The sequence below is a fragment of the Chrysemys picta genome, chromosome 13, assembly GCF_011386835.1.
Source record: "Chrysemys picta bellii isolate R12L10 chromosome 13, ASM1138683v2, whole genome shotgun sequence".
Taxonomy (NCBI): Eukaryota; Metazoa; Chordata; order Testudines; family Emydidae; genus Chrysemys; species Chrysemys picta.
This window is the reverse complement of record NC_088803.1, coordinates 23,747,100-23,755,620: the sequence shown is the minus strand read 5'-3', so window position 1 is coordinate 23,755,620 and position 8,521 is coordinate 23,747,100. Positions and strand designations below refer to the sequence as shown.

The 8,521-nt window shown below is 60.4% G+C and overlaps 1 long non-coding RNA gene across 1 annotated transcript; it reads left to right on the top strand.

Moving 5' to 3' along the window:
• Window positions 1-3,494: 3,494 nt before the first annotated feature.
• On the top strand, window positions 3,495-8,180 carry LOC135975295 (uncharacterized). The gene is made up of 3 exons (XR_010592224.1): window positions 3,495-5,855; window positions 6,309-6,499; window positions 6,653-8,180. It is a non-coding gene; the product is annotated as an uncharacterized LOC135975295 (long non-coding RNA).
• The last annotated feature ends 341 nt before the right edge of the window (window positions 8,181-8,521 follow it).

Sequence of the window (8,521 nt, the reverse complement as noted above, 5' to 3'; positions counted from 1 at the left end):
TCCTGCTGCGCCAGAGGGGTAAGGAACCCGGCTAGACGAGTGAGACTGGGACCCCAGCCATTTTCTCTCCGAGTGACCCCGGCTGGCGGATAAGTCTCTCTCTATCTCTTTCTGTGTTCTCCACCACCCCCGCAGTTCTGTTGGGCTCTGCCCACTGTGCAGCCACCAATGGGATTGGAAGGACACAAGCCCTGCAACCAGAATGACCAATGTGTATGTGTCTGTCTCTTTCCCAGACCTGAACATCCATGAGGTCGAAGACCTTTGGTGCTGGGACTGGCACCAGGACAGCAGGCTCCTGGGCTACAAGAACACCACCAGGGTGGGGGAGGTAAGGACACTCTGCCAGGGCATGGCACAGCTCTGCAGGGCAGGTGGCTGCCTCCTGGAGCCACGCGACAGAGTTGCCGTTCTAGGCCAGGATTTGGAGCCTGGTTCTGGGCAATCTGCTGAAGCCTCACATCTGGTCGGTTTCAGGTCTTTGGCAAATTCTTCTCCGAGGGGCAGAGAAGATTCTTCCTGCAGACAGCAGTGCTGGCCATGCACAACCCCCTGCTGCGTGTCAGCCAGGCTGGGCTGCTCCTCACTTACTCCCTCCTGGGGCAAGCCCAGCAGCTGATGGGGGTCAAGGTGAGCAGCTGCATTAGACTCAGGAGATTGGGGCGGGGCCCAGGCCTCTTTCCCATCCTCTGGCCATTCGCCGGCCTGGCAGCAAGGCGAGTGGTGGGGAATGAGAGTGAGAGCAGCTGCTCCTGGGAAGGGAGATGAATTCACCTCCATGAACAGGAGGGAGCCAACTTGTCCCTGGAGCAGTTCCAGCCCAGCTCTTTAGCAAGGCTACTGAATGACAAGCATTGCCTCAGCACAGACTTCTGTTCCTGGGAAGGGCAGCATAGTCCTCTACATGCCCTCTGCGAGCCTCTCCTGTCACCCACGCCACCACCCAGAGTTGTGCCCGTCACTGGCAGCCTGGGAGGCCAAGGACTGAGGGGTGATGGCGACTGACTGGGCAGTTCTGAGGCACATGGGTGGGGGAAGCTCGTCCTGCTGCTGGCAGGGCTGGACTCGCTCTAGAGAGAACAGGAGGATTCAGTCAGCAGGGGCTGCTGATCTGCCCCATTCACCAGGGCTGCCATCCTGCGGCTTCAGCCTCAGTGGCTGGAATGACTTGGGGAAAGGTCTCAAGCTCCCCAAATCCCATTTCACTGCTGCCAGAATCCCTCCACCCCCCGCTAGAGCCCCCTCCCTGCCCAACCTGGGTGGGGGTGGAGGAGAGGGGTCGGAGAACTTGAGCTGTGGATTGGCGGTGGAACAGCTGTCAGGGGCACTGGGCGGGAGGTGGCAGGAGCTCCCCCTACAAGGAGGGGGGTTGGCACTGGAGGTCCCTAGAAAGACTCCATTCTGGGGGTCAGGAGTGGGACTCCATCCCTCAGAGGTGCGCGGGTGCTGGGTGGAAATGCCGCTGGTCCCAGGTGCCCTTAATTCCCCCTGATTCCGCGGGGCCTTTGAGTCTCTGACAGGTCCTGGTTCCCTTGCAGCAGGAGGACGTCATGGCCAACATAACGAACCGACTTTACATCATCCGGCACTTGCGCCAAGTTCTGCCTCCAAGGCCACCAGCAACTCCCACTCCCTCTAAACAGGGAGTGTAGTGAGACTGAGTGGCCTCCCTCTGAGCAGGAGACTGAGGGCCCCTCTACACGCCCCTTCGAGGGCGGAGACTATATCGCCCCACCTCCCTCGCCTGTTGGACTGTTTGTTGCCTGGCCACCGGAGCCTCTAGTAGACTCTGTTGCGACTGAGTGGCCTCCCTCAGAGCAGGAGAGCGAGGGATCCCCTACACGCCCGTTGGAGGGCGGAGCCTATATCACCCCGCCCCCCTCGCCGTAAGGACCGGGGCATGGGGCCAGAAATATAAAAGGCCGGCCCTGCACCACAGTTGGGGGACAGCCTGCAACAGAGAAGGACACTTGGCCTGTTCTCCAGAGGCCCCTAACCTTAACCTTAACCCTAACCCTGATCCTAACCATGGACGAGGACTGGCCCGGAGTAGCCACTGCGGTTTACCCCAAGGAACCGGAAGAGGCCTGGAGGCCACAGCTACCAAACCCCGGGGAGGCAGGAAGTAGCCCAGGGGCAGCCCGGGAGCTGCTGGCTGCAGAGCCCGGCGCGACTCAGTCAGCGTGTTGCGGCTGGATCCCCGCCGACGCAGGGGCAACCAATCCTGCCCCTGCCAGCGCCTTGGGCTCGGACGCGGGGGAGGAGGGTGGGACCGCGTCCCCCTGCCACCGCACCCCAGTTGGCTGACCCCCTACATGGTGCAAGGAGGCTGTAGCCCAGGACAGGAACTGTTTGTTGGCTGGCCACCGGGGCCCCGCCCAGGCTAGAGCCAGCCCTATCAAGTCTGTCTGTTTGCTGGCTGCCAGAGTTCCACCCAGGCCAGAGCCCGCCCTTGAAGTTTGGTTGTTTGTGGGGTGCTTGGGCCCCGCACAGACGTGAGCCACCCCCGATACACTGTGTTGAGAGGCTGACCACTTGAGCGACCTCAGCCCAGCAGCGCCGGCTCAACCATTTTTGCCACCTCAAGCAAAAAAAACCCCAAAAAACAATTCTCGGACTGCCAAAGCGAGCAAAAAGAAAACCAAAAAAACCCCAACCACCTGGACTGCTGCCACCCGAACTGCCGAAGCAGAAAAAAAAAACAACAACGCTCGGACTGCCGCCGCCCGAACTGCCGAAGTGCAAAAAAGAAAAAAGTCGCCCGGCCTGTGCTGTCCCAAGAATGGACGGAATGCCGCCTCAGGCATGTGCTTCTTCCGCTGATGCCTGGAGCCGGCCCCGCAGCTGGTTGCGACAGCTGATCGCTGAGGTGGGGTGGCTGCTCCACCCCATGCAAGAGGGCGCTAGAGTAGGCCAGAGCGGCTAGCAGCCAGTCAGAGAAGGGTCAAATGAGAGCCAATCAGGGCCGAGATTAGAGCCAGCCAATCAGGGCTAAGCTAGGCCCTATATAAAGGCTGCCCAGGCGAGCAGCAGGCAGTCTGTCCCAGACCTTCATGGGAGAAAGTCTGTCTCCAGAGCAGGAGACCAGCATCTCAGAAAAAGGAAAAATGGGAAAAGTTAAAGAAAAACACATCACCCCGCTCTGTGGCCGGGAACATCACAAACAGTGTCTCTGGAACGTCCGGGCAGTTCACAGTCTGTTCCTTGTAGGTCCCAGGTTCCTTCTCAGGCCCTGGCTGTGCTGCAGAGACGCTGCGGGTCGGACACTTGCTCTGGCGGTGGCCACACGCTCTCAGGCTCTAGGTGGCAGGACCCTTCTTCCCAGCGTTGCCCCCGCCCTGTCAGGGTTATGATCCCCCCCAAGTCTGGCCTGCAGAGCCTCTTGGCTGAGGTGTCTCCCTGCGCTGGGCCTGCTGCCCAGGGTCCTCCTCGCTCTCCCCAGCTGCTCACCGCACCCAGCTCCGGACGGCTCCAGCCCCAGCCCCGGGCCCAGCTCCAGCTCCAGCTCCACTCGGCCTCAGCACGGCTGCTGCTGCTCTGCCTTCAGCTCCCTGGGCTGCTTCTCTGGCCTCTCTGGCTCTGGTTACTGCAGCTCTGCCCCCAGGACATGTCTGCTCTGCAGGCTGCTTCTGTGACTCTGCTCCCAGCTCTGACCTGCTTCCTGGCTGCTTGTCTGGCCCCTCTGGCTCTGGTTGCTGCAGCTCTGCTCTCTCTGGGCTGTGCTCTGGCTTTGGGGCTGCAGCTCTGCCCCCAGCTCAGCTCGGGCCCCTGCTCTCTCCTTAGCTCGGCCCCACTCAGTCTGACTCAGGCCATTCCAGTTCACACGGAGGACGGGACCCCCCTGGCCTCCTGACTCTCTGATTAGCTGCCCGCCCTGTCAATCAGGCTGATCTGGAGCATTGGCCTCTGCCCATTGTTCCTGGGGACTGTCAGTCTCAGGCTCCTGATTTGCCATCGACCCCTCCCCTTTTAGTGCTGGGAGCTAGCCACCAAAACATCCCCACTGAGTGTTAGTAAGGGGGCAACAGTCCCCTTACACTGGGCAGGCTCAAGGGAGCATACTACAGCTCTGGCCTAAGACCTGCCAGACTGCGGGCCGTGATAGAAAGGGCCTAGAGGGCCCGGAGGGGAAAAGGCCCAGGGACAAGGGGACAGCAGGGAGGCTGCCACTAGAGGGTTCCTGGGTTGGGACCCAGAGTAGTGGGTGGGCCTGGGTCCCCCACTTCCCTCTTGTACTGCACCTGGCCATGTGGTGGCTGAGTCAAACTGGAAGCGGCCCTTGAGACAAGGGGCTAGACTTTGGGGGTTGTGGTTGGCCATTGAGGCAGGTGCAAGGACTGTTGCTAACCTGCTTCCCCCCTCCCACTGCCCTGGAAGGAGGTGAGGATGGACTAGGGGGCACTGCTGGAGGGCAGTGGCCTGAAGAAGGACACCATCAAGCGGACTAGGCAGATTGTGTCACGCTGAGATACAAAATGGTGGAGAAAAGAGACTTCTATTGGAGGGCCTGGGTGGCTCGGCTTGCCGAGCAGCAGATGGAGTTGTTCTGGCTGCTGTGGAGGTCGGCACCCAGACCAAACAAGAGATCCGGCACCAAGGGCGAGAGGCCGGGGCCGGGAATGCTGAACTGCTTCGCCTATAGGCGATGGGGACACTAAAGGAGGGAGAGTCCCTACTGGGAGGGGGCAGAGAGGCCCCACCCAGAAAAGGCACCCCCTGTGAGAGTAACAGGGGGGCCCCCAGCTTGTTGGGTCTGTGGGAAGCCGGGGCACCTGAAGAGAGAGTGCCCCTACAGGACTCCCAAGGCCCGGGCCAGCCCTGAAGGAAGGACTAGGGCCCAAACAAGCAGGAGTAGGGACGTGGCAGGGGAAAGACCCAGAAAGTGTTTCCACTGCCACCAAGGGGGACATTTAAAGAGGCACTGCCCCCTGAGGCTGAAAGGGGGAGTGTCCGAGACAAGGTCTTGGTCAGAGACCAGCCCCAGGGAAGAGGTGGTGAAGACGGAGGCCCCTAGAGAGAAAGGGGCTGGGGCAGAGAGGCCTCACCAAAATGAGGGAACCCACATAGGAGCCAGGACGGCCCATGTGGAAACCCAAACAGAAGTAGGAACCCACGTAGGACCAGGACGTTCTACAGTGGGAACCCAGACCCTACAGGTGGGAAGCAGGTGGCGCCAAACTTTGGAGGGCCTGCAAGAGGAAAGGGATGCCCTGCAGGCCCCGCAGCGAAGGAAGCTGGGGCGATAGGAACCCTTTCCTCCCCTCCCCGGTGAGCATTTTTAAGGGGAGGGTTTGTGATGGGGCAGCTGCCCCACCCCCTTGTGAGAGAGGGCTAGAGTAGGCCAGAATGGCTGTGCAAGCCAGCAGCCAATCAGGGAAGGGCCTACTGAGAGACAATCAGGGCCGAGATAAGAGCCAGACAATCAGGGCTAGGCTAGGCCCTATATAATGGCTGCCCAGGAGAGCAGCAGGTAGTCTGTCCCAGAACTTCATGGGGGAAGGTCTGTCTCCAGAGCAGGAGACCAGCACCTCGGGCTGGGCAGTACTGCACCTGGTCGTCCGATGGCCGAGACAAATTGTCACCGGCCCTTGAGACAAGGGGCTAGACTTTGGGGTTGCGGTTGGCCACCGAGGCAAAGTGCAAGGACTGTTGCTAACCCCGCCCCCTGGAATGGGGTGAGGATGGACTAGTGGGCACTGCTAGAGGGGCAGTGGCCTGAAGGACACTGTCAAGCAGTGAGCAACGCGGGTCCAGATGCCAACGGAGGACAAGAGAGGGATGGGATGCTGCCAGCAGAGGGCATTCCCCATGGACTGAGCTAATTCCCGGAGACACCAGCAGGAGGCGCCATGGTGGTGAGTCCCAACCCCGTCAAAACTGCCCAGCCCTATTGTGGGCCCACTGCTACCCTGCAGACTCTGGTCTGGGCCAGCGGGAGTGGCCTCCTTCGGAGAGGGAGAGCTAGTGGAAGGGGAAATGGAGCCCCCTGGCACTCACAGAAACTCTCTCTCCTCTCTGTGGAGCAGGGTTCTTCCCTCTGCCCCCCAAATTCCTTCATATGGGGCAGGACCTCTTTCCCTTGCACCCACTCCCCTCCCCCCCTTTCCTTGGTCTACCCCCCCTCCCATTCCTGCTGCGCCCATGCAGAGCTCTCCCTGCCCCATGTGGTGCAGAAAGGCCCTTGTATCAGGGCCACAGCCCCACTGGAGCTCGGAAAGCTCCACTTTTGAGGGGGTGGGACAGAGGCTCAGGGCTAGCTTCATCTCCTGCCCTTTATTCTCCCCTTGGCCCTTCTATGGGGTCTCTAGGTATGACAGGAATAGGAGCCTCCTTCCCAGCTGTCTTGCAGGCCCTGGGATCTGGCACAGCCTCCCAGACGGGCGCATCCTGTAGCTGAGCCACGTCAGGGAGCAGTGGGGACAGATCACCTCGTCCCATCCAAGCAAGCAATGCTGGCTCTCAAAGAGGCTTAGATGGAAGACCCCAGTCCCTCATGGAGGTAAGAGCCATTTACTCCTTGGGGTGTGTGGGTCTCTTGAGGGAGAAATGGCATCCCCGATGCATAGCCTGTCTGGGAGCTTCCCCTGTCCCTGGCTCCCAGTTCTGGGACAGAGACTTCTCCATCATCCTACCACCCTGGTTTCCTTCCTAGGAAGGGGCTCTCCAGCGATGTCCTCGAACCTGGACTCCTGAGAGCATTTCTGGCAGGAGACTCCAGCCCCTGGGGCATGAAGAGAGCATCGGGTAGTCTTGATCACCTGGCATCTCCGGTCTCCAGCTCCACTTCCAGCAGCGGTGGGGTTTCTCCAGCCCCCTCACCACAGCTGTCAGCCTCTGAATGTCAGAATCACCAGAACGAGCAAACTCCAGTTCCAGGCAGTGGGGCCTGTGTGTCCTCAGTCCCTCTGGAAACCAGGTCTGAAATGGGGAGGAAAGACCCCAGGCCACGAACAGTCGGAGTGGGCAGAGCAGGCCTGTAACAGGGTGCTTTCCCCTGGGCTGCACAGCCTGGGGCCTAGCCAAGCTGATTATAGACTGAGCCCTAACTGAGAGGCAAAAGGAGAGGCCAGCCCCTCCCACCACCCCTCCCCCTGGAGCATCGCTAAACTATCCAAAATGAATACAGTGGAGTCACATCTTACGTGGGGGTTAGGTTCTAAGGTCAGCGCATGTCAGGGTTCCCTCCCCACTCTGAATTTTAGAGTACAGATGTGGGGACCTGCATGAAAGACCCCCTAAGCTTATTTCTACCAGCTTAGGTTAAAAACTTCCCCAAGCCTCAAATTCCTTCCTTGCCTTAGTAGCGCTGCCACCATCAAGTGATTGAAACATTCAGGAAGTGCCACTTGGAGCCCCACCTTGCCCCTACCAGCCCCTCTGAGGGGGGTCAGTATTATCCCTGTTCGCTGGGGCATAGGGATAGAAAGCAACTGGCTGCAAGGTCACACACAACGTCCCTGACAGAGGCAGGAAGGAAGCGTGGGACTGATACCAGTCCAGCTCCAACCACTAGTCTCCAGCCACTTCCAAAGTCAGAGAACCCAGGAGCCCTGACTCTGACACTAGGCCTTAAATGACAAGACCAACCTCCCTCCCACTCAGGAAGCCATAGAAGGGACCATCTGCTGAGCTCCCCTTGGCAATGCCGCTGTCAGAGACCATTGCTAGTGGGTGCCAAGTGCCTGGTCAGGGAACTCCTTGAGAGCCTCCTAGAGACTCGCAGGTGTTTGACTGTGACCCTCAGGGATCCGTGGCAAGAGCCTCTCCGGCTCTAACAAAGGGTTTCTGTTCTCCTAGACAGTCAGCCCGTGAGGCCAGTTTGCAGAATGTGGAAGAGCCCTTTGGTGAGGTGTTGGAGGATTCACCATGAAGGTGGCGGCAGCGGCAGTGCCTGGGTCCCCATGGGCCAAGCCTCCACTCCTGACACTACAGGCTAATCTCCCCCTGCTCTCAGTGGGGCTTGGCTTTAGCTGCTGGGCCTGTGAGCCTAGACCAGAGGTCACAAACTCAAATGACCATGACGGCCGCCTGAGGACTAGTTCATCGGCCCGAGGGGCGCACCGCTGACACCCCCACTCGCTGTCCCCAGCCCTGCCCCAGAGGGGGCAGGACGGGTGTGGCAGGGGCTCAGGGCAGGGAGTTGGAGGGGTGAGGCAGGGCGTCGGGATGCAGGGTGCAGTAGGGGGCTCTGGGCAGGAGGTTGGGGTGTGGGGTGCAGGAGGGAGTGCGAGGTGTGGCAGAGGGTTGGGGTGCAGGCAGGGGGCTCAGGGCAGGAGGTTGAGGTGCAGAAGGGGTGGGGGATGCGGCAGGGGGCTGAAGGCAGGAAGTTGGGGTGCAGCAGGGGGTTGAGATGCAGGCAGGAGGCTCAGGGCAGGGGGTTGGGGTGTGGGGTGCAGGCAGGAGGCTCAGGGAAAGGGGTTGGGGTGTGGGGTGCAGGAGGGAGTGCGAGATGTGGCAGGGGGTTGGGGTTTGGGGTGCAGGTGGGAGTGCAGGCAGGGGGCTCAGGATAGGGAGTTGGGGT